Source organism: Falco peregrinus, chromosome 14, assembly GCF_023634155.1.
Source record: "Falco peregrinus isolate bFalPer1 chromosome 14, bFalPer1.pri, whole genome shotgun sequence".
Lineage (NCBI taxonomy): Eukaryota > Metazoa > Chordata > Aves > Falconiformes > Falconidae > Falco > Falco peregrinus.
In genome coordinates, this window is record NC_073734.1 from 2,166,961 (window position 1) to 2,192,242 (window position 25,282).

Sequence of the window (25,282 nt, forward strand, 5' to 3'; positions counted from 1 at the left end):
ATGAAATTGCTTACTAATCTGGTGTTGTTCCCTTTCTGAAGGGCAATTACGGGCAAGATCTCAGCAGGTTCTGCTGGGAAGGTCTCCCTCAGATTGGTGCGGCTAGATGAGTTTATACAAGCTGGGGATTGCAAGGCACCGTTGGGAGATCTGGACCTGTGAAAGTTTAGATGTTGTACAACAAAGCAAACGTACAAATGGACGTAGTTGAAAAGCATGTCAGAAGAAGAGCTATTAATAAACCTCCAAACCTTATCTTTCCTGTTTTGTCAGGAGCGGTAGTTATTCATTACAAGGGTAGATCTAACAGGACAAGAATTACCGTAAAGAACAGCTCACAATTAATGGCTAAAAGGCCAAAGTTTAGCCTGCCAGCTTCATCTGTTGGCAGTGGTTTCCGTGTGGCTATTAGTGTGTCAGGGACGTTTCCTTAGCATCTCTTATCTGTAGGCTGCAGGGAACAGCTTAGTGATGTGGACTGAAGTTCAGAGTTCAGGTGAAGCATGGACCTTACATCCCTCTGGGTCTTGGAGAAGCAGGTCTACGTGAGGGATACCAAGCTCCTGCTACATCAGGAACCAAGTTGTCCTGCACGTACAGCGTGGGGTGGGAGGCAGGAGGTGCGGTGTCTGACTTGTGCTCTGTTTCTCAGTCCTGAGAATGAGTCCTGACCTCGGTGGGATCCTCTTCTCTGGTAATTTGAAGATGTGAAGGTATCTCCTTTCTCGGGCATCCCCTGAAGTCATCCTCAGGAGTGTCATTCCCATCCCAGCTATCTGAGGGCAGGGGTATGCAGACATGGGGATGGAGTAGGAAGGGCATGGGATGGGAGGTAGTGCTGAAGTGTGGCCCTTAACCGGCAGCTTTTCTGTTCTGGCAATGTTTCTGGTAAAAACAACAAACTAAAAGAGGTGGGGGGGAATTTTTCTGTGCCTTTCCCACAGCAGGCAGTGATCCCCGCCAAGCACCAGCAGAGCCCTGCCCAGTATAACCAGGCACAACCCCCAGCGCAGGTGCAGGGCCATGTAGAGCAGCCCGGTTCTGAGGCTGGCGGCGCCTTGGCTTTCCTCCTCCCTCTCAAAAGCCTCAGGTCCAGCACGTGAACATTGCGGGCCCAATGCTTCCCCATTAGTCACTGGCGATGTTCTTGCTAGTCGTGATGGGAGCAGGTCAGGCCCCCAATTGCATCAGTGTCTCCTTAATGAGCAGGAACTCCAGCAGTTTCATCAGCTGTCGCTGCTTCCATGAGCGAAGCTCAGCTTGCGCATGGCTCCATTTTTTCTCATTATTTCTGTGGGCTGCACTCCCCAATCACTGTAAAACTCTGCAGAAAATATTTTTAAGGTGACAAATTGACCACCAGCAAAGCACTAAATCCAATAACTTTTGCTTTCTAAGTGAGGCTGTACAAGAGCTGCAAAGCCCAGCTGCTGTTGTGCAGAAACATGTTGCATCTGACTTTTCCCTGAGCATTAAAGGACTGAATTATGTGTCTGTCAGCTGAGAGCTGTTTACCTGGCGACAAATCATAATTGCTCTTGTTAAATCTAAAGTACACCGACACATTTTCATACTATTTCCCACACATTGCACAGAATTTCTCTAGTAGGCCAAGCAAACAGTTACCAAGCCTGGATTACAACCCAGAGCCCCAGACTGCATTGCTTGTGAATACGCAGAAAACCTCCTGTTGAAGGTGCCTTGATATGCTCCTGCTAGCGGTGCTTCATTTAGCTAGAGATTTAATTGTTCAGGCTGTAAATGGGATACTCCTTTTGTGTCTTGTTTTCTTGTTTCTGTATCACTCTAATCTGCCTTTGCACTCGTACAGATTTTTCTTTGCTTAGAACAGCTTTCATTGAAATGCTGATAAAATGTGCCCTTTCTGAGGCAAACCCAGGATGCTTTCAAGGTAAAAAAAAAAAAAAAAAAAAGAAAGATAGATTAATTCTGCCAATTAAAGTCTAATTATTCTCCGGTCATTCAAGAATAAACTTCTGTTCTCCCTGTCTGATTTCCAGGCTGTAATCTCACTGGGACAGGTATTGCCTTGACATTTGCATCTCTTGAGGTTTATAGGTGGCAGGAAAAGACGGATTCCTGAGGAACTCAGTGTCAAGTAGTGCATGCAAATAACTCTTGCCATCTCCGTGCCCTTCAAAAACCCTCCTCCGATCGTATCGCTAGCAGTCAGACTCTTGAGCCTTGCTGCAGAAAACTGGATGCAGGGTATGGGGGAGACGAGGTCATTTTATAGCTTAGGATCTTCTGAGTGCTGGAGCTCTTCAGGAGTTGGGTCGGTGGCTCAGTTCCTGGCCCTGTATGTTCTCTTTTTCTGCTGCTGACTGTGGTTTCTTGGCCCCTTGCTAATACAGGTGAGCTGGAGTGAGCTGGACGGCAGAAGGAACGTAGTCCCCAAAGGTCCCACAATAATCCTGATGTGCCTCTCCGTGTTGCAGCCCTTTCTCTGTTGATCCCTCTGCTGGGACTCTTGGGATTGGCGATGCCATGCAAGTAACGGTGGACTTCCACCCAGAGAAGACTGGTGATTATTCCAGGCCCCTGACAGTTCACTATGACACAGGTAAGGTCTGGGCACTGCATGGTGCCCAGTCTCTGCGTCCTTCAAAACAGAGACCTTTCAAAGCAGAAAAATGTTAAGCTTGCTTTGCAGACTACTTCTAAAACCTTTTCTTTCAAAACCTCTGTATGTTTCGGTGCTTAAGTGAGCAGGTAAGGGGCAAAGGCTGCGTGTGCCCTCGTTCTGTGTGGCTGTGTGCCGGTCTCTCCCTGGGGGATGCTGGTGTCGGCTGGGTGCTCTCCACCCAGCACCCCCCATGACTGCCATCTGCCATCATTCCCTGTTGTCCCGGTCACCTTAATTGCCTCTCCAGGTGTATCTCCCCTGTCCCGGCTTTGCCTCAAAGAAAAGTGACAAATAGTTGGTGTTTAGGGGGCTTTTAAAGTGCATCCCCTCAAGCAGGAATGAGGTTTTTTGGAATCGGGTTTTGCTGGGAGTTGCTGAGTCGGAGGCGGGAGGAACCTTGATTCTCCGTTACGGTGTGCATATGCACGTGTGAAGCTTCATTCCTTGGCGGTGCTATGTTTGAAGCGCGACGTGGGAATGCGTGCCTCTGTCAGACTCGCTCCAATGCCGCTGTCTCTTACACATCTGTCCCCTGCACTGCTTCTACGTTGTTTTGCCGCAGAGCCTTGTTCTTTCTTTTTGCCTTCTCCCACAGCTCACGACATCAGGACTAATGCAGCCAGGACTTGAGGGCTCTTGGGATTTGGCAGGAAGAGCTCGCTGCCTCCCGAGATAGGTGTAACATTTATATTAGGCTAGGAGAAGCTGAGGTCAGGCCACAGAAACACCATCAGCTTTACGCTTCACTGAAGAGTAAGCGGGGAATATCTTTAGGAAAAGGCGCCATGTTAGAATGCTTCTGTCGGCCTTGGCTCAGCAGGGGTATGTTGTGGTGCCGAACGAGGCGCTTCCTCAGTTGCGTGAAGGCACTTGGCGTGTGTTTCCTCTCGCCTGAGAGGGAGGTTTGGTTTGTCCCTGTTCCTCAGCGTTGGTCCTTGGAAGTGTGGTGTCCTAACCGAGGGGATACTGTGTGCTGCTTTAGCCCGGCAAAGAGCATTTTAGTTGTCTTGGGTTTGTGGAAGTTACAAATGCTCCTGTATCTTCCAAACACTTATGTAGCCTCACGACTTATTTCATCTTTGTCTAATGTTTTCCAGTTATTGACATATTCACGGAGAATGGTTGATGCTCACTCAGAGGAGCTTATTGTTTTGGGTAACAGTTTCTAGGACGGGTGACTGAAATATCAGCTAGGGAAGCACAAAAACGTGCCTTATTTGTATGCCTATACAGAATCTATAGGATAAAATTCAGAGGGCTAGAATTTCTCTGGGGCAGATGAGCAGTGACAGTGGAGATTAGGGCCGTAGGGTTTATACTTTGTGACGGAACAGAGTGAGCGAATAATTAGGGCCAGGATCTTCGTGGCTTGCTTTGAAAAACCTGAGAGTCTTGTTCTTACTGAAACAGCTGGTTCCCCCATAGTCAATCTTTGCAAAAGTGATTTGTGTGGGTAGGCCACGGGGATAAACTCTCTGCTGGCTCTGAGATGGGTGTTTTCCCAGGAACACGTGCAGCTCCCTGGGAGATGAACCCAGGATTTCATTCCTGCCTGCCAGTACAATGTTGCAGTTATTTTGAAATAAACTACGAATTGCGAAGGAGAGCAAGGGGATAATGAAGGGATTATCTCTCTAGCTTTGAAGCGTACAGGTAAGTGAAAGGCTGCTGAGATGAATTGCTAAAGTGAAGCAGAAACGTGTAATCAATCAGTCTTTCGAGGTGTGGTGCAGAGCTTATTGCAGGAGTAGTGCAGAGCACCAGACAGCGTTCCCTGACCTCGCGTGGCGAGCCCTGGCTAATGTGTCCGGCACCACGGCAGGCTCCCTGTGACGCGCGTACAGAAAGCAGCCGGGTTGCTCTTTCAGAGCCACCAACAGAGTGTTTATTAAGAAGCAGAAGTGCTAAGAGCAAAACAGCAGTTTAAGGTGTTGGGAGGCGTTTCCCTCGCTTGGCTGTGTATCAGTACTGACTTGCTCGCAGGCAGCAGTCGTTCTCAATGGATCACACCCTTCTTAGGGTGACTTACGCAGGATCAGGTGAACATTGCTTAAATTTCTGCTGAAGCTGGGTCAGATCTGTCCCTAGCATTGCTTAAGCAAGCATGGAGCTCTTCCATGTGAACAAGTCACAATTTTTCCCTTAGCGTATGATTTGGTTGATTTAAATTGTGTGTCTTTTGGGCTGGTTAGGAGCACAGGTACTGTCCCCTGGATAGACTGTGTGTGTGGTGGCGGTTCTGTTGCTCCAAATTTATGGATGAGTGTGGAGAAAATGTTTGCTGCTATGAGCGTAATGATTTACAATGAAAACTTGTCCTTCAGTGCTTTACATGCCTAAACTCCTCCTTTTCGCCTGTGTACATGTGTCTGGGTGTGAAAAATCCCAGCTCGTACTGAAATGAGGGTGACTTGGGATGTTCTGGGCTCCAGCATATCCCTGTCCAGCACCTTAACATCAGATTATGGTACTTGAAAGGGTTTCTGAAACCTGCGTGCGAAGCACTCGTACAGCTTTGGAAAAGGTTTCAATACCACTGAAAGTCCTGTCGGTCACTTGGCCTTTCCCAGATGACATTCAGCCCACCCTGTGTGGACCGTGTGGATGTGGGAAAATAAGTTTATGGAGGTAAGTCCTAGTCTCAACCAATCCAGTATTCATAAAGTTTCGATATTCTTTCAGCTGTCAAGTCCTGCTCAAGTGAGATGATGCCCAAGCTGCTTGCCCTGAGTGCTGCTGATTGTACACCAAACCCAGCTTGCTGCAGTAACAACATTTATTGCAACCTGGCAGCGTAGCACCAGCTTGGTGTGGGAAGGTGAGCTTTGCTCAGGGACACGTGGCTGAGGAGATGCATGACGGGTTCCCAGAGGTGTGCCAGAGGTGCAAAGCAAATCCACCAGTCCAATGCCATCCAAAACAATAACGTCTACGGCAGGTGCTCCATGCAGGTGAAGAAGGCTGCCAGAGACAGGAGGTGCCGGCGAGATGCTTGGAGTTGTGGAAGGAGAATTGCTTCTCTACTCAGAGCTCCCTAAATGCTGACTCACATTAGGCTCCTGTCTCCAACGAGTACTAGTATAGTATGATGGGTGGTCTTCAAGGTGTAGGACCAGATCCTGTGCCTGTATGTGGGTGCCTCCAGTGCCCACTGGCCCTTGTGGCAAGGCGCTACAACACGCTTCTAGCCCAGGGGATCTGTGGTGCGGTATTGAAATTCCTCTGTGCAGTTTTTCCCCATCGGTTGCTGCATCCCTTGGCATCTCTTTGTCAGCACAGAAAACTTCAGTAATTAGCAAAGCACCACAGAGCTTGTGCGTGGCCGACGGACGCTATGTATTGAGATGCTTTTATTGCTGTCAGTAATAAAAGTAGTGATGCGGATGGCTCTCTTTCAGTAGCTCTGTGAGTCTAATGCAGAAGCAAAAGCCTGGGGCAGGATCTCACCCTCTTTGAGGGGGGAGATCAGAACCCATACCCATAGGAGTATTTTAGGAGACAGCACACCCAAGAGGAGGCAGCCCTCAAGCAGAACTGCCTATTCCATTACTCTTCTGTCTCCCCTTGGTTCAGAGCCCCAAAAAGTGGTTTCCCCAGAAGAGAGGTAACGTGTGTGGCTCAGGAGTAGTTCTCGGTGGTTTTGGTCCTGCTGGAAGCCTCCAGCCTTGTGCTAAAAGCCTGCTGAGGAACCGTCTAGGTGTTTGGCAGATGAATACCCTGTTTTCCCTCAACTTCCCACACAGCTTGCAGGAGGGCTGACAGCTGCTGAGCAGGAGCTGTGCTAAAGCAAATCTTGGCTTGTTTGCTGTGGATGGCAGACCCAGGCTCAGAGCATCCTTTGTGGTTCTGCACGCCCAGGGCACAGATGGGGGAGTTCAGCCTCGGCTCCTCAATTGCTTACTTCAAGGGCAGGTAGAAAGTGCGAGCAGGGTCTGATTCTGGCTCCGTGGTTGTTAATCAGAGTGAGTTTTCCTGCGCTGGCTCAGTTCCTATCCCCGTAGGAAGTGGGTGAAGTCATGTCTCCCCTCCTGAGCCCTGGGCAGCAAAACTTGCTCTGTGCCAGATTCAGGTTATTCCTATATGGCAGGAGAGAGCAGCTAAACAGACTTCTTCAGTGCAGCACGCTGGGAGCTGGAGACAATGTGGAGCAGAGCTTGCCTTGCCCTGGGTCAGGGAGGGGTCTGGCTGCCTTGTTCCCCCGCCGCTGAGCTTTGCTGCCTGGCCCTGGAAGCAGGGGGTCCCCAGCACCGTTTCCTCCCCATTGCTGCTTGCTAGGCGTGGGGCAAATGCCAGCAGCCTCGTAGAATCATAGAATGATGGAGGTTGGAAAAGACCTTGAAGATGACCAAGTCCAACTTAACCCCGGATTGCCAAGCCCACCACTAAACTGTGTCCCGAAGCACCACATCTGTGTGTTTGTCAAACGCGTCAGGGGTGGTGATTCCAGCCTGCAGCGTGGAGAAGCAAGCCCTGCCGGAGCCGTCTCCTCCCTGGCAGGCTCCCGCCAGCCCCCCAGTCCCGAAGGCTGGCCAGCAGCTGCTGCTTAGGCTGCCCGCACGCGGGGGGCTGCTGCAGGGGGGTTTGGTACTGAGCACCAGAGAGCTACTGGGATGTGTGGTTTGGGTTGGTCAGTAAGCGTGATGAGCTGGCCTCAGATCTTCCCCTTCCTCTAAGCCAGCACCAACACTTGCACGATAGACAAGATCTCCTTAGGGCAACGTAAGCATAAAAAATAATAACAAAAGAATTTCTTGGGTAGATCTGGAAGAACTGGCTGGGGATCACTGTATTTAGTGCGGCAGCAATGCTCAGGGTGGCAGGGGATGTCAGAAGAGGATCTGGGTCTTCTGCCCTACACAGGACGGCCTGAGCCACTGCCCTGAGATGCCTCTGCCCTTCTCAGTCTAACCACAGGCAGCTTCTCTGTGCTGCAGCAGCCTCTGGAGCTGTGAGTGATAACCGCCAGCTTGAGAAAGCACCGAGGTTTCATCACAAATGGGGGAAAATGAGGCATGAGATCACAGGAAAAATCAAGGCATATGAAACACGATTAATTAGGGAGCTGATGTGGAGCTCTTCAGTCACCTGTGGCACGACAGAGAGTTTGGTGTGGTGTGTTAGAGCCATTTGGGTTTGGTGAAGATGACGGTAACTACAGAACCGGGTGTGCTCGGCTGGCAGCAGGGCAAGCACAGCCTGTGCATCTCGGCCGCGGTGGGAAACTGTGGTAGGGGCTGCATCGCGTTGCAAATGGGCCGAGGGGAATTGTCAGGGGCGCTGCTGACTGCTCAGCTCCTGCACAGATCAGCATGGGGTTCCCAGCCGGGAATGTCGGTGTGTTGGGGTGCTGAATCCCTTTCTTCAGCTGAAATTGATGCTGGGCTTAGCTGGATCAGCTTACTTTGGTAAATGAGGCCACCTCTGCAAGGGCTTGGTGGTGTGTTAGTGGCCACTGTACACACGCAGGAAGCTCATTAAATCCCAGCCCTACGTGTTTATTGATGTTTGAGGCTGAACACCTGTGGGCATCTCAGCTACTCGCAAGAGTAAAACATTACCTTGCTGTGATATTAGTCTGTGGTTTTGTGTAGACTTTGGAGAAGACAACCACCTCTGCATGCCTCTCTTCTCTTTCCTTTAAGAACCCCCTTTCTACCGAAGGTCCTGTCATCTTGCCAGGCTGGCACTGCCATCAGTAGCTTCCAGGAACTTGTTTGAAAACAAAATGAAAATCCTATTGGCTTAGCCTCTAGATCAAGCCTTTGTCTTTTCTCTCTGCAAACCCACGGATGGATGTGGATAGGCAGCAGGGTTTAGCTGAAGTTCAGCCCTTGCTGTGTTGCGTTTCACGTTCCTGAGATCACTCAGATTGCTGAGCCCTTGCGGTTTGTACTGACTCCAGCCAGAGCAGAGGAGGCTCAGGACTTGCCAAAAGTCTCAGTTTTGGCTGTTTTGTTCATCCCCAGAAGCAGACTTCCATGTGACGCCGCCTATCCCATTCTTAGCCTGTGAAGGATATCTGGAGAATGTAGTTTTCATCTCTTTGCAGGGCATCCTGGACTGCAGCTTGTCTCTTCTATCATCAGTGGAAATCACTAGTATGTTCTTAGGTGCCATGAACCCTGGATGCGTTTTGGGGCAGAACTGACCATTCATTAGTCTCCTTTCCTGGTGGATCAATCAACGTCTGCTGAGAAGCAGAAGAGTAGCTTGAAGGGTGATTGATATATGAAGTGGCGTATTAAGCATGTCTTTGCCAGGCAATCAGAATGAAGGTTCCTGCCCTGTTTTTCCCCATGGGCCAAAAGCAGTGTTTCAGTGATCAGCAACCCCAGCGTATCATGGCTGTAGTACCAATAATGATTATATATAGCCCACGGCATCCTGGATATGCGGCAGCGCTGTCTTGTGTTATCCAACAGTTTCATTGTCCTTTCAGTCCATTCTGTGAGGCTCCGTCACACTGGGCAGCACAAAGGCTCTGTGCTGGCTCCCAGATATTCCTGCGCTGGAGTATTTCATCCTGTAAGAAAGCCAACAGCCCTTCCTAAGCACAGTGCGGAGGAGGTAATGGGGAATCCTTTGGGTGCTCCATTACAGGAGGATGCACAACAAGGAGCCTGGTGGAAAGCAAGGTGACTCCTAAGTGCAGGAGAGCCGTCTGAAGAGCCTGCGACCTGTCCCGTAGACGCTGTGGCTGGTCATTGCTCTCCATCTGCCTTTTCCTGCCCATCTGTTGTCTCACGGTGGCTTGCAGTGCTCTGGGGTAGCAGATCCTTTCCTTGCGATGGGCTGCATGGGCTCAGAGGGGGCGTTGCTGGGGGCTTTAGCTGTTGACAGCATCAGCTGTGGCAGCAGTGATGATTAGGGTGCCCTGAGCTTTGTTGTAGCCTGGGCAATGGTCCTGTAGAAACCCCTGTGCTGGCAGCAGTTATTTAATGGTGAGGTTTATAAACAAGCTGCTCCTAGGGCTGGAGTAACTAGCACGATGGTTTTAATGATGTCTGAAGGTAGCTCATGAGCACTGCCTCAGAGAAGCACTTAAAAATGACTGTCGCTGCCCTGTGTTTTGCTCTAGTGCTGGAAATACGAGCGTGGGGACTGACAGGTGGCCTTTGTCAGAGACCCAGCACACTTTGTAGGTGATGCCATTAGCTTCCTGACAGCAAAACAGCTCAGAGCAGCGCTCCTGGCTCTGACCGAGGTAGCTCTGTGGGAGGTGCAGCCAAAAGCATATGGTGGGGAGGGCTGGATCCCGCCGCAGGGGACTCCTCTTGCTTTCCAGAGATCGTTAGCCTGGTGAAGTGACTCCCTTCTCCGGTGGTGAAGTGGTACCAGCAGACCTTTGCATGCTGTTTGAAAAACCAGAATATGCTGGTGATGGTGAGGCAGTTGGGTATCGTGATAGTAGCAGGAGCAAAAGAACTGCTCAAAGGGTCGATGTGGAGGTACAATGACACTTCTGAGTGAAGAGCTCAGCTTTCGTTGCTTGCTTGTATTTTCAGTGAAAAAGCAGCAGGACCTGTCTCTTTTAGAAGAGGTGAGAGCCAGGCATAGTTTTCTGACAAACTGGGCAAATTAACTTAAACTTGCTTTCCCTGTTACCCAAATATTCTGAACCTGACTGTCATGCACTCCTAAAAAGGTTTAAAATCCAAATTCAGCGAGGAGGGAGTTACAGGGATAGAGGGAGAATATTACGGTGAGGACGAAAGGCAGCAGAGTGCTGTTTTGTTTCTCTTCAGTCTAATCCATCTGGCTACCAGCTTCCTAATATTTAGAGCAGTAATCGATGGAGGAAGGTACTGGCTGTTGAATGCTGGGAACGCATTCTTCATAAAACCTGAAATTTGTTTTGAAATCTTGTTCAAGGGTTTGCTTAATATTCGGAAAGATATTTTAGCTCCTCTGTAAATTCCCTCTCCTCCTGCACAACAGGCCCCCCAGAGGATGACCCAGTGCTGGGTTTCTTACTTTCAGATAGTTAAAAGTTACCATGATGTGCTAAGATACCGGTGGCCATAGCCATGCAGATGGATGCTGGAATAAAACACGGTGGTGTTCCCGCTGTCTCAGAGAGCATCGCTCAGGAGTGCACAGCCCAAAGCACCTGCTCTACTGCTGTGTAAGAAGCCTCTCTTTTAATTTCAAGTTCAGGTGTTGCTTTGTTCAGGTTGCAGAGTGAGCTGTGTCCTGCTGTCTCTGGGAAATACGTCAAAAGCGTGTAAGAATGAGAGAGCTGACAGCCTGTAATAAGATCATCGTGTTGTGTAAGTAACGATAGGGCAGGTACGTCTGGATTCAGTAAATGTGCTTTCATGGCAGCAAAGCATCCCAAAGCACAGACCCACGGACATTACCCCATCAGGTGAAATACCTAGGGCTACATTGCTGGTACAGTACAGAGATTGTTTTGTTGTTGTTTTTTTCTTTTCCTCCAGACTTATATATTAAACCATCAAGAGTCTTAAATAAATGTCACATCTGATTTGGCACCCAGGCCATGAAGCCTGCAGCTGCCCTGGGCCAACCCTGACAGCTCTGCTGTGTCAGTTTATCTGCCTGGCAGAAAGACCTGCTGCTCCCTCCTGACTCGCTGGCGTCTGCACGCTCTCGTCTGTACCGGGAGGTTTGTGGGTTTACACAGTCAGCACGATGCCAGATCCTTCTCTCTGTGGTAGAAGGTGCTCCGGCAAAGCCCTCCAGCCTTCAGAAGCGTCCTCGGTGCCTGCAGCCGGGAGTGTAAGTGCTCTCCAGGAGAGCAGCGGTAGGGGATGCTTAGCAAAGCGTGTAGAAGCAGGCAGTGCATATGCTTTCTCCCTCGTGGGCCTTGGAGGCAGCATTTTTCTGTGCTGGAGGCTTTATTCATGTCTTTGTTTAATCGCTTCTGATGGTTTTACCTTCCAAGCCTTTGTCCAGTTGCTTTGTGGATTTATAGCGATGAGCGCCTGTAGGCACCTATGGCAGTACGTTCCAAAGGAAGGAATATTCCTTGGAAAAGTACTAGTACTACTTTTCTCTAATTTTGACTAATACCATTTCAGGCCCTCGGGTTCCTGTTTTACAACAAATTGTGACAACTTTTTCCTCGTTCACTTTTTCCCAGGCCATTCATACTTCTACAAACCTACCTATCTCCTGTGTGGTTTCTAGGTTGAGGAATCCTGTTCAGTCTTCGTATAGAAGCTGCTCTGTACTTCGGAGAAGGGCAGAAAGAACGATTAAATTTCAAAGGCTTCAGGTTGGTTTTTAAGATCAGAACTATTCCCATTATTTCAAGACCCACCTGGCCATGGGTTTAGACAGGGAGATCATGATAGTTTTCGTGGAGTTCATTTTGCAGTACTTTGTTGTCTCGTAGAGCATTTTTCATGTCATGTTTCCATGAACCCGAGTTGTACATGCTCAAAGCACTGTGCATGTCTCCCATTTCTTGGGTCCTGCTTCCTCTGCTTGCCAACGTACGCCGAGGATTCAGCGGAGGGGGGAGGCAGTGCTTATAAAGCACACCTGCCTCTGTAATGCTTCTGAACCTCAGTTATTTTTCTACGCTAAGTTGTCCGTTCCAGAAAGCAGGCTGTCCAGTCATTGGAGACGTCGCTGTTTCTCTCGCAACATAACTCATCTCTGGCCACGAATCCCTCCCACTCCTCCTGGGCTCCCTTAAGAGCAGAGAAGTTGAGGTTATACAGGCACGAAGGCTGAACTCTCCATGTGTGGAGGTGAGGGAATGGCTGCAGAGATCTGTTTGAAGGGTGATTCATTCCCAACCTCCCTCCAAGAGAGGGGCTCTCTTTCTCCTGGCACGGCTGTGATTCGCCGCATTGTGTCTGCCTTAGGGTTTAAGGAGTCCGTGTAGGACACCGCCAGCTCTCCCCCGTGCTGTTGCGTGGCCGCCTTGGAAAGGCAGGTCCATCCCCTGGCTGCCTTGCTGTAACCCGTGCAGCGAGGAGAAGGCTCTGCCTCGGCAGGGGGATGCTCTCCAGGGATGGCCGGGTCGCTGCCCTTCTCAGCTGGGGCTGGCTCTGAGGCTTTAAACACGCTCCACAGAAGTGCCATTTCGACGGAGAATGTCTCGTGTTTGTGGTTTGCTTCTCACCTGGAAACCCTCACCTGCAACAGGCAGAGTAGGCTCGGTGCTCAAGTTTGAGATGGTTGACTCCCAGGAGTTGCTTGGTTGGGAAGAATGAAGGTTTGGAAGCTCTGGCAGTGAGGGACGCTTTGGTGGGGGTCTCTTCTGGAGGGTGAAGTGCTGGCGGGTGCTCCAGCAAGACTCCAGGCGTTAATCGGCTGCTGTGTGCAGCCAGGGGCTCTCTCCTCTTCGGTCTGAGGTGGAAAGCAAAGGCGTGCTCGCTCGGGTTGTGGGACAGCTTGGGAATACTCGGTGCAGACTTGCACGCTCAGGCACAGGCACCGACAGGCTCCAGGCAGAAGAAATGGGCTTGCAGGGCTGTGATGGGCAGGTTGGCGTGGGCCGTGCCCCACCAGTCTCGTTCCGACCTGTCTGCACAGACACACAGCAAGTGAGGGTGCTGCTGCTCCAACACAGTGAAGTTCTCATCTGCGTCCCATCCTGCCGTGGGCTGTCACTTTGCTTGCCTCCCTCTTCTGCCTGCATGCCCCAGGCACCTTGGCTTGTTGGCAACAAGGGATCAGGAGAGACACAACCCCGGTGGCGTGCTTGCAGGAGACTCTGGGCGAGCCGTGACCGAGGTGGGACTCCTGAGAGTCACCTGAACGACTCAGATGCAGAATTCCCTGGGACCCGAGTGGGATGGCAACCCAAAGGCCACCTGGGCACATCTGAAAAAGTCCCCCTGTAGACAGGGTCACCTTGGGGATAAATCTTCACAAGCCCACCCAGAAATAAGGTGCTTAAGGTGGTGTCCAGGACATCCTCGTGCTGTACACATGCAGCTATCAGGCTGTGATAAAGGTATTGATCTGTGGAACTGCTAATACAGCTAAAGGCTGTGACACTTCTGTTCCCTGTGGCTTCCTCTGTTCCTTGTACTCCCATCAGCAAGGGCGATGAGCAAAGTCTCGCTTTTGCTTTGTTCCAGGTGAAGATATTCACACAAGCCTTCATGGAGCCGCTGAAGATGTCAACATCAGGCTAGACAGGAACTCCTTGACAGCTGGGAAGACCTACATCACGCTGTCAAACCACAGATCCGTGGTCATCCACAATCGGAGTAAAGTCATAGCCCACTCCAGTGGAAGGCTTTTGTTAGTCAAGAAGGGGAGGATCAGGAGAACCTGAGGTTCGTTGGGAAGATTCATTTCAGTAAGACAGGCTGCCCAAGGGTAAAACTAACGTACGGCCTCAGAGGGATGTTGGTGCTTTTTTGAATGGCGTAGGACAAGTAAACCATCCACGACACCAGGGTGTCCCCCCCTGGGCTTCAGGGTAATGGAGCTCAGTGCTTCCCATTCCGGTTCCATCCATGTTCCAGCTCATGTTTTGGGGAGGAAAGGTTGCATTTCCTCGGAGAGCAAATTCCCATCTGTGGGAGCCCTAAGTCAGTGAGGCCAGGTCCCTGGGCTCGCAGAGGGTCTGTGAGGCTGAGGAAGGTGTCGGCACTCCTTACCTGGGACTGCGTTGAGCGGTAGCACCTAACAGCTGCAGGCAGCGTACCTGTGGTGATATTCACTGCAGTTTCTTCCCCTCCAGCTTTGATAAGATGGCAACCTTCTTCAGCCTTCTTGTCCAGTAGTGCGCAGGGCAGGGTGCTTTGCTGGCCCCGAACGTTGAGGCCATCCGGCTGTAGGATGCTGAATTGCCTTGCGCTGTCCCGGCTTCCAGCACAACGAGGTATCCCTGCCCCTTCTCCGGGGCTCGGAGAGTTCGGAGGTGGAGGGTTCTGCGGGGAAGGCAGGGCAGCACAGGACTTGGAAGTGCCTTTGGGCGTCAGCACCTGTGTCTTCGTGGTGCTGAGAGGTGGGGCAGGCTCTCCACAGGGTGTCTCTGAAGCTTTGAAATTCCGTTTGGGGCAGCAGGGAAACACTTCTAGCCCAAGGGGATGCACTGGAAAAGACACTTAGAAGCTGGGGTGATTTAGGGAGTCCTTGTGTGCCTTCTCAGAGTTGAATGGCTGTAGGTGTATAGGAGTTAGTCTGAACCCAGAGCTGGTCAGGAAACTGCCTTCAGCTGGAGAACTTTTTGAGGGCTTCTGAGCAAATAAAGTTCAGTGTAATTAGGTCAGAAATGCCTTGAAGGCCAAAACTAGTTTTCCACTCTTCTCTGTTTTTAATTGCGCAGTGTGTGACTTCTGTGCAAGATCAGTGTGTTAACAGAAAAAGTCTCATGACCTTCTCTTAGTACGTCCCTGCGCCATTCTTTTAGCATCTCTTCCCACCTGCCTATCTCAGATGGGACCCTGAGTGATCCTCTCTCCCCTCAGAAGCAACCAGGTTTCCCCACAGTTAACTTCAACCCATTTTTTTCCAATGGCACTTGATCTTATGCCAGCTCGTGTTCTGTACTCTGAGCAGAGTGCTTTGTTCTTCCTTACTTGCAGTCTTAGGGGTGGTCATAGCTCCGAGGCCACTGTCCTGCTGTAGCAGAAGCTTTTGAGATGTCAGAGCAGAGAGGACTTTTACGATGGGAGGAGGCAGTTCAGCACCCTGCGCTTGGCTGTCACCCCAAAAGACCTGGATCATCACAAGGTCTACCCAGGGGTTTGCTCTGTCTCCCTCCTGCAGGACTTTCTGGGATTCAACAATGGAATTATTGTCTGTTGATGAAGGCTTAGTTGAGGGTTGCTCATCTTGGTGCCTGGAAGCCCCCCTCATGCACAGCGCTGTAGGTCAGCCGTGGAAAAACATTTCTCATGACACTCCACAGGGAGCAAGCCAAAGAAAGTATTTTTGGCACTGGTGACAGCATTTGCCCGAGGCTCTGTCTGCGTGCTGCTAGTAATGTCCATGGCTGTGTTTCCTTTCTAAATGTATTGGAATTTAGCTGGGTGGTGATTGCGGTCCTGTTTATACCACGTTGCCCTGATGTGCTGTGTATGGAGCCTTCCCCTCATCCCCCTCGAGTAGTCACCTGCTGGTCCTTGGTGGCCAGGGGACTGGAGCGTGAAGGGGGCACATCCACGTGCCAGCTGGGAAGCAAGTGCTCTGCAGCAGTGCTCCCTTCTCACCTCTCGGTTGCGAGCTTTAAACACTAGAATGATTGCTGCTACAACTACCGAGTGAGGGAGAGGTGACCTGTGTCAAAGCTCTGTGGAGAAGGCCAAAAAGAGAAAAATGTTGAAGTGGTTCAAGGCTGGATGTAAGGGTTTGCATTCAGAGATGCTGGTCCTGCCTTCGTTATTGGGTGATGCTAGGCAAAGTCCCTTCACCTCTCGGGGCCTCTGTCTTCATGCATATAAACCCATTAATTTCACTGAAGTCATGCAATGCCTGAAAGTCCGTGAGTTGGCTTTTCAAATGCTCTGGGATCCTCTGCTGGATGGCAGTGTAGGCAGTGGAGCAGATCTAGTTTGCTTATCCCTGCCAGTCCAAAAGGGAAGGTAAAAAAGAGTGATGCTGGTAACCTGCAGCTGAATCCCAGCTGCTCTCCCCTTGCCAGCGAAGCACTGCAGTGTGTGCTCCTTCATCTTCATCCATCTCCCCGAGCACCTCTACGGGAGGAAAAGCCATCTGAGGGTGTTGGTGGGTTGTCCATTAGTCGTGGCAGTAGCTTTGAGCCAGGAGGCTCTCCTGAGGGCTGCTAGCTTTCACAAACCTCCTCTTAGCTCGTGAGTGTGGCGTAAAACTACCTGCCATGCCAGCGAACAAGTGATAACCTGATCTGCTTGGGACCCCGTGGCTTGGGGTCAGCCCCTTGCTGAGCTGCTCCTGCTGTTCCTCCCCCCGTGCGTGGCTGCTCCTGCGCTTACGCGACAGTCTCTGCAAATATGTTGTTTATTAAATGATCTGCTTGGTTTGTGTCTCCCCATGGCTGCAGGCGCTGTCGCAGGCTGCAGAAGCAGGAGGAGAATGAGAGGGATTCTTTTCTCAAGCAGCGTGCAATGGACCCCACGCTCCAAGAACGCCTTTCCCTTCTCTCCCGTGCCTTCCAGAACCAGAGGGCAAAGGTGCGAGAAGACTCTATGCTTTTCTCCAGTGATATTTTTGCCATTGAGCCGGTGGTAAGTGATAGCTGAGAACCTCTCTTCCTCCTCCTCCTCCTCCCTGAATGAGGTCACTTGGCAGATACCCGCGTCAGCGTCTTGATGTGCCGAGAGGGAAGACATGAGGTTTCTAGTGAGGCTGGGAGAGGTTGTTGCAAAAAGCGTTTCTAAACAGTGAGGTCCTGGCAGGCGGCGAGAGCCTGCCTAAAGCTGAGCTCTGCTGCAAGGGCTATAAATTAAGGGCACTTCATAAGTGTCCTTACAGTGTTCAGGGGTACTGATTATTATATATAAGGGCAGGCCTTACACGTAGCGTATGGGGATTAACCATGGGCATTAGTTCACCTATTGAAGAATGAAAAGGTCCTCTATGGAAAGGAGGCCAAGTTCAGCCCGTTTAATCACGGAAAGACCAATCCCTTCATATAATCTGGATTTATACCATGTGTGACTCTCCCTCCCAGCATCGTCTGTGAGCCTGCACGCAAGGCTGGCAGCTTTAAACGAACTTTTTGAGTTTCATTGCAGACTTGGAGAAAACTTTTTGCTTTTGCGTTTGCGCAATCAAAACCTCATGTCCTTCAATGAAACAGAGCCCTGACTCTGAGTATTTGCATGGTCTGAGATGAAGAATGCCTGCTGCCTGAGCAATGCAAAATCCCTTCTCATCCTGTTGCAAACGCTAGAATAATCTGAGCCTCTTCTTTCTTTTATAGTAGGTGAAACGATTTTTTTTTTTTTTTTAAGGAAGGGGATCTTGTTCTCTTCTTGGTTACTCCCATAGCCCGAATGAGGCTGAGAGCCCCCCATGTGAGCACAGCTGCAGTTTCACACCACTGCAGCTGAGAGCAGCATGATGGGACCAAGAGCCTGTGTCAGAGCAGCGGGGGTATTGCAGAGAGCGGGAGCCGATCACCTGAGCTGTGCCAGCTGGTTTTGGAGCATGTCCCAGGGCTCCTGCTTCATTACAACTGGGCTAGGTCTCCATAACGAGCTTAACCTGCTCTTGGGCTCCTGAAGTGCATTAGGGTGAGGTCCAGCAGCCTGGCTGCCCGCTGAGTCCTGGTGCTCCGTGTAGCGCTGTACGGACCCAGAGTGTAGCCTGGCCTCAAGTCTCGAGTGGAAACCTTTCCTGAATGGCTGTGTTGATGTTACAGTTGGCTTAGGACTGGGTGTAAGTGGGATACTACAGGAGTCGTTCCCCTCCTGGCTGGTTCAGCATTATCAGTCTTTAGATTTCCATTAATTCCATGATTTATGGAACAATGGGTTTCACATTCATAGTTTTGCTGATGTCTGTCTTCCCCCCTGGCGTACGGGTGTCTTCACATCAAATGTTAGTCTTTTTTCCTATCAAATGTAAAATCTAAAAATCCACTGCTGCTGACTTCCACAACCTTCTCCCCGGTGAGAGTCCCGTAACTTCTAGCGTGGACAGAGACCCTTCTTGCAGCACCGTGTAAATCTGCTGGAGGGGCCCCACCAGAGCTGGGACCTTGCTGCCTCGGACCTTCTGGCCAAAAGCGGCGGCTGCTCTTCCCACCTATCACCTGTGGTGCCTGGGAGCACCCTATAGAAAGAATCGAACCCTTGGAACAAGTGGCTGGAGGTTCCCAGAGGTTAGGAGGCCGCTGGAGGGACGATAGCCTTGGAAAGGCTCTCTGGGCAGGGTGGCTTTGCAGGGTTTGTGCAGCAGCTTTGCTGTGTAAGCGGGCCGTTAGCTGCCAGGGGTTGCTCTCAGTGGAAGCTGCAGCAGGCTGTTTCAGCCTGTATAAGGTTAACTTGCTGATGAAAATAATAAGAGAAAAGAGGAGGAGCGGTTTTGCAGTCAGCCTGTGACCATGAACGTTTTGAGCAGCCGTCCAAGCCTGTGGGAAACAAGCTGTTCTGTAACTCTGACTTCCTGAGTGCATCTCGAAGTTGATTTATTTTTGCAAAGACGCATGGTATGTCAGCAGAAGCATCTGTGGTAGAAGCCCAGGTGGCTCTCAAAGGACAAAGTCCTTGCTTTTTGCTGCACCTTCCCCACCACAGCTTAGCTGTAAGTCACAGTACAGACACGTGGGAGCTGACTCCTTGGAAATGGAAACCAGAGGAAAGGGAGGAAAAGGATTTGTAATCATTGCTCTTACCTTGACAAGTCATCACTGTCTTGTCATTGCCTGGTAGCAACTCCTCAGTGCCACGTGTCAGCTCTGAGCCGATGGAGGTGGTCTTCAAGATGTGCAGGTTACGCAAGTGCTACTGCTGTTGGTGCAGAGGTTGGGCCAGGAGATAACAGCGATATTTGTTCCTGCAAACGTCCACCTCAGCTGAGGTGCCCAGCTGGTCCCCATCCAAATGAGAGGGGACTGCAGAGCACTTTGGTTTTTGGCAGAAGGCGCCATCTCCAGTGGGAGCTATGGTCCATCCCTCCGCTCGCTGTGGGTTCGGTTATTGATGGGAAGGGGCAGATACTGGCTTTGGCGCTGCCTTTTCCCTGAGTGCCCTGAACTAACAGGATGCACTTTGGGGAGTCACTTCAGTACTTGTGTTGCCAGCTCTGTCTTTGGGGGTTTTGGTGTGCTTTGAGCAGTGATTTCCTTTCCATGGATCACCTTCTCCCTCCACCAAACAAAGCAGGCCGACAGTTGGTGGTGCCCCACTTTCCAAGACCAGCTTTTTCCTTTTCAGGCTGGTGGAGGTTGAGGAGATTCGCATTATTTAGGGGCTGAGGGAGGGGAAATAGGATCTGCATCTATTTATGGTTGGTCTCCTTATTGAGGTCACTTCTGTAGCGGTGAGTCATGGTGTGCCGTCCCCTCGGGTATCACGTTGGCATATGCTGTAGCAAAGCCAGGGCACAACAGCAGGAGTTTTTGTGCTGGATCATCATACATCCACCGTCTGTATTTTATGCCACCTGCCAGCTGCAGCCTGCCTGAGGCTGACATTAAGCCAGCAGTGTTGCAATATCGTGTTCACAGCACTGCATAGTTGCATTTCTGTCCTGGCAAGCATCCACGGTAGTTTTCCATGATCTGACTCAACTGCCATCTTACGGAGAATATGCTAGCCGCGGCAGACCGCTGGCTCCTGCCGTGTCCTAGGGCTGGTACGCCTATGTAGCAGTAGCCCGCAAGGGTGAGTAGTGAAGTGTATCCTTTTAACCAGCAATTCTTTCTTCCCCGTGGGGTAGCAGGAATGTGAGGAACCTTTCCAACAGCCTATTTTCATTTCCCAGGAGAAATAGGTCACAATATTTTCCAGTTTTATGGTCTGACATACAGCAGTAATGAAGGGAGAAATGACAAAGGTTTCCCAAAACAGTCATGTCCTTCACAATTTTTTTTTTAGCCACAGAATAGTAGAATAATGTGTAACTGATGATTTCTTCTTGCCCTCTCCCTTTGAGTCAAACAGTCTGGCGTGCAGCTTCACTGACAATACAGGGAAGCTGATTGTGGACGTACTGCCTGAAGTTTCTGTCCAAATACGTTGAATCCTGGAGAATGGTGATTTCATGTCAGAAGCTCAAGAGGTTTGAGTCTGTTAACTGCTGGTGCAGGTTTTCTTGGGAGTGAGGATATGAGTGCAAGGCTCCATCAATAATGCTGCGTTAGGATTGTTGCAGAGAGCTGTGCGGGTGCATATGAATGGATGGGTTGTGTTGCTCGTCCGTAGGCTTGTCTCCTCTGATGCCTTAGAGCAGTCTCATCTGACTGTGCCTTGGGATCCAGCAGCACCCTGGATGTAGGGAGATATGTCCCTTACCAGGATCTTACTGCACCACTGACTGGCTTCCTGGAGCATGGCAGGACATCTGGTGAGTTATACAGCGTACAGAGAGATGCCAGCAACACTGCAGCAATCACCGTGGTCTCGGTGGTGTTGGGCAAATCATCCCGCTGGGGCCTCGGCCGCTGGGAATAACACCTGCAGGGACCCATCGCCACTCCCTCGCTGTTTGAAGATTTACGCTTGCAGGGTTCTCCCAGGTTCTTGCTGAAGCTGGATTTTTTTTGTGCAGCGGAAGTTCACCATTTTGGTGTTCGGTTTGGGTTATTTTGAGCCAGGATCACATTCTAGTGTCAGAGAAATGCCACGTGGGCACTGACCCAGCTCCGGTTCCGCTTCCGACAGCAGCGGTGATGCAGGAACGGGAGGAGGCCAGGACAACTAGGGCTTTGTGTCATGGGCAATGTCTCATACCCCCTGTGGAGACCTGCAGGCAGCTGGAGCAGATTGCAAAGCCCTGATATTCCTCTTCTGCCAGTTGTTGCCTGCAAGCAGAGGGAGGCTTGGACAGTGAGCCCTGGCCGGGGTAGCCAGCCCTGACGGGACCTTGCCTTTGTTTGTGAGCTGGTTTACAGATCTCTTCTGCAATGATGAAGGCAGGCATGGTTTTCTTTCTTTCTATCTTTGTAACTAAGAATGGAAAAATCCATTTGACTTGCTAAATCTCTTCTGATCTGAGAAGACGTGTTCACATGGCTGTAGTGACACAGGGATATAAGGGAAGGTTTGGAGGGAAACCGTATCTTTTCTTTAGGTCAGCTGGCACTTCTGAAGAGATCCTTGATATGCTGAAGCCAGCCAGTTTAGTTCCTTTATTATAGCCCTAATTAAAAAAAAAAAAAAAAAGGCAAGCCTTTACCGGGTGCTAGTAAAGGTAAGGGACTTATTTTTTTTCACAGCTGCTTCCAAAGTCTTACACATTTTGTAAGTGTTGTTTGCTCCTTGCTCATCATTGATGCTCTAAATAAAGGCTTACAGGGCTGTGGTTGAAAACAAGAAACGTAACGTTTGAAGGTAAATGGTTTGTTGTCTCCTGTCTTAGGAGGGAGATGTCTGGCCAAATTCTTCAGTTGAAATTTACGTGATCTTCAAACCCTGAGAAGCCAGAGTGTATCAACAGTCTGCTGCGACATCTCAGGTACAGCTCCTTTCTCCTCCTCCTGCTACCCACAGCAAAGGCGAGGCACAAATACTCTTCCAGCCCAGTTGGTTCCCACGGAATTCCTAGGAAGAGCCGGTGGTCAGCAGGGCAGTGCCAGCACCTTCCTGCTGTCCCTGTGGCTCCCAGCTGGTCTGTGCAGAGCCAGGGCTTAGCGCGCCTGGCTCCGACCGCTGATCCCAGAGCAGCCAAAGCAGCGAGCTTTCATACCATGCATTCGTTGTGCTGCAAGGTGTTTGTAAAGGCAGAGAGGTACTTGCAGAAGAGCTTTGGTGGACGAGCACTAAGCCCCTATAGACCTCCAGGATGAGCCTTTATTACGTGGATGCACCATCGGGCTCCTGAGGCGGTAGGAGCTGAGTGAAACGTGCTCCCTGCCCCTGGGTCACCTCCCGCTCTCCAGGCGCTGCCAGACCGTAGTGGCTGAGCCCTGCTGAGCGCAGGGTGTCTGTGAACGTGCCACACGTGTGCTGCTGTCCCTGCGTGGGAATCGTCACCTCGTGGCTCAAGTCTCTGCTTCATCTGGGTCGCGTGTTACAGGGCTCGCTGTCCTCAGCAGGGTGAGCACCCTCCCCAGAAGTCAGAGTGCGAGCAGCCTGCTAGACAAGCTTTATGCTCCCCCCGGCTGACAGAAGTGCTGTCAGGTCTTTTTCTGGGAGCGGTTATCACTGACCCACCGAGTTATGCCGCCTTTGCCCTTACAGAGGTGATGGCCTTGCTGTGCTGGCACGGGGCAGGGAATGCTTGCAGCAAGCTCCGTGGTTCAGGTTACCTTGTCCTTCCTCTCCGTCCGTGTGGTGCTGCTTGAGGTGTTTTTCAGGAGTGGGAGGTCCCTGTCAGATTTCCATCCAGGGAACACTCTGGTTTTCCCCATCTAAGAGGAAGGAGGTGCGAGGCCCGTGGTCCCCAGCAGCCAGGCTCCCGTTCTGGAGGGTGCTGAGATCACTAACCCAGCTGCTTCGAGCCATTCCTTACTGCTCCAAGCTGACAGATACAAAGGCCATGAAACAGCTTTTTATTGATACGGTAATTGCGCAGGGTTTACTTGGCAAATGCCACCTACAGTAATTAACCAGGGCTCGTGTTAACAAACCGCCTTCCTGGCCGCCAGCTGCAGTTGTTAGAGCTGTGGAAGGAAAGGGTTGATTTAAAAAGTTGCTCCCAAGGGAATCCTGGCTCAGCGCTGTGCTCCTGGCCCTGGGATTTTTGCTGTGGTGGTGGGGCTGTCCATCACTTTGCTGCAGGGATCTCCAGGGGTTGTGCCTGGAGAGCTTTTGTTGTTGTTGTGGCAGAGAAATAGGAAAATTACTTACATGCAACCTGGGAGTTACAGGAAACAGAGCTGGGCAAGCGATCGGTGTTTAGAAAGAGGAGCCTGCTCTGGAAAAACCCTCGTGGTCCCTCAGGAGATCTGAACTCTTCCATGGGCCCCTTGGGAGAGGACCTCAAGGAGGTCACCTACCCCCCATCCCTCACAAAACAGAGCTGAGCCGCTGTATCGTCAGGGTGGAGACTGTCCCAGGGTGCAAAAAGAGTTTAAAGAAGAAACCCGTGATCTTTAACTAGGGAGTCATTAATTTTGCTTCTTGACGACTCTGAGCAGTGTGACTGCCTTCCTCGTGCATTTGCATGCCAGTCACAGATCCCTTTGGAGGACGATTTGCAGACAGCGTGTGCCCCTTGCAGGGAATATTTAGAAGCTTTGCCCTAGTGCAGCACTGTGAAATTGCAGTTGGATCTCGAGCCCCACGGGGAAGTGGCTGGCCTCCATGTGTGTTTTTGCAGTTGCCTCCATAAATCGCTTAGCCGAACGCTTCTGGACCAGGTGATTTACAGAACTCATCAGCACTGTGCAACTTGCAAAGCCAGCGGTTAAGAAGTGGTTTGAAATTTGTTTTGTTTAAGCTCAAAATGAACTTTCTTAGTTATTCATGCAAATAAAGCCATGGCTCTTGAGTGCTGGAAGGAAGAACGTGGTGGGGGGGCTCAATCACCTAAAATTCTTTTTTTGTTGTTTTTTTCTGGATATGGAAATGTACTGGGTTACATCTGATTTCTTCCAAAACCCATTTCTAAGCCGCTTTTGCAGGGAGAAGCAAAATCCTAAGTGCTGATCCCTCCTTCACTTGCCGTGTCCTACATTGTGTAAAACTGGATCTCTGTGTTGATGTGGTTGGTTGAGAATCACGTTCAAAACCAAGCTCAAAACCTGGGGACGTTCCGTGGGCAAAAAAACGAGTGCCAGAAAGCAGCAGAAGTTAGGGACTTGGGAAACAGGTCTGTGCTGTTGGGCCACCCACACCCCTGTTTCTTTGAATGCCGAGCTGTAATCCCTCCATGATGTGCCAAGGTGTTAACCCGACTGAGATCCGAATTCTCACTCCACAGAACCAGGTGTGGCTTTGGGACTGAGGACAAGGAGGCTGCGGCCCCTCCATGCCCTGGTCCATGTGCTCTGGGACATGCTGTGGTGGGAGCATCACACGGTCCCAGCCTGGGGCACCCAGGCCTTGGCCAGCGGCTGGGTGCTCCTGGAAGCCCCAGCTGCTAGCGAGGAGCGGGACATACTCTCTTTTTTCTTTCTTTTTCTCTCGGCTGTCCTGAATGGTCTGTATTTTACTCTGCTCCTCCTCCTTTCAGGAGAGCACTCTCTGAGGTTCACCTGGAAGGAGAGAGCGTAAAACTCCCAGGGTTTCCTAAAGTTCCAGCATCAATGTAGGGGCAGAAGAAAGGATAGCTTCCGCAGACCTTCCAGGAGAGGCTGAGGGCCTGCTGCAGAAGGGAAAGAATGGCCACTGATTTTTTTTGATGATAGTGGCCGTGGGGCATGCCTCACCCATGATTATGGGCAAAACTTGTCCCTTGGAAATCTTTGTCATTTCCTAAGAGCTTTGATGGTTTAGAACATCAAGTTTTTAATGAAAATTAGGCCACATGTGATGCAAGATGGAAAAATCTTCTGAACAGCGAGCACCCAGTACTGCCTCTTTTCGGGTGTCTGTGCAATAGAAGTACACAGCCCTCTGATGCGTGCCTGAGCTGTGAAGTGTAACTCATCTCTGCTGTCAGCTGGGCTTCGGCTGGATCCACTGAAAAACCACTGAATTCAGCACAAGCTCCCTAGCTCTTCCTTTCTGGCTTTGGACGTGATCAAACATCCCCGTGCCACGGTTGCAAGCCCAAAGTCAGGGATCACTGAAAAGGCTGTTCCAGGAGGGTTTTTTCCGAGTTGTGATCTAGTCACACGTGGGCTGCTCTTTGCAATAAGAAGTTGGTTTGGACATTCTGGAATGACTAAGCAGCAGACTTTTATAAAAAAAGAAATCAACTTTCAGTCCCTAAGCTTTAGTTAATGGTGGGTGTCACACAAAAGGAGCTCAAAGGATAGAGGAATAGTTTTGCACAAAAGCCACAGTGACAGTTGTGTACAACTTCTGGGGCTACCTTCTGCTCCTTGTGCTACTCGCTTTCCGTACAAGAGTAGAATGGGATGGCAGTGTTACCGAAATCTCGGAATGAAGAACTTACCGACACCAATGTGATGTAGATAAGCAGACATTTCTTTACGGACGGCCG

General features: G+C 50.6%; 1 pseudogene; it reads left to right on the top strand.

Annotated features, from left to right (window-relative positions):
• LOC129785706 (hydrocephalus-inducing protein homolog) overlaps positions 1–25,282 on the top strand; it is a 67,344-nt pseudogene that overhangs the window by 18,677 nt on the left and 23,385 nt on the right.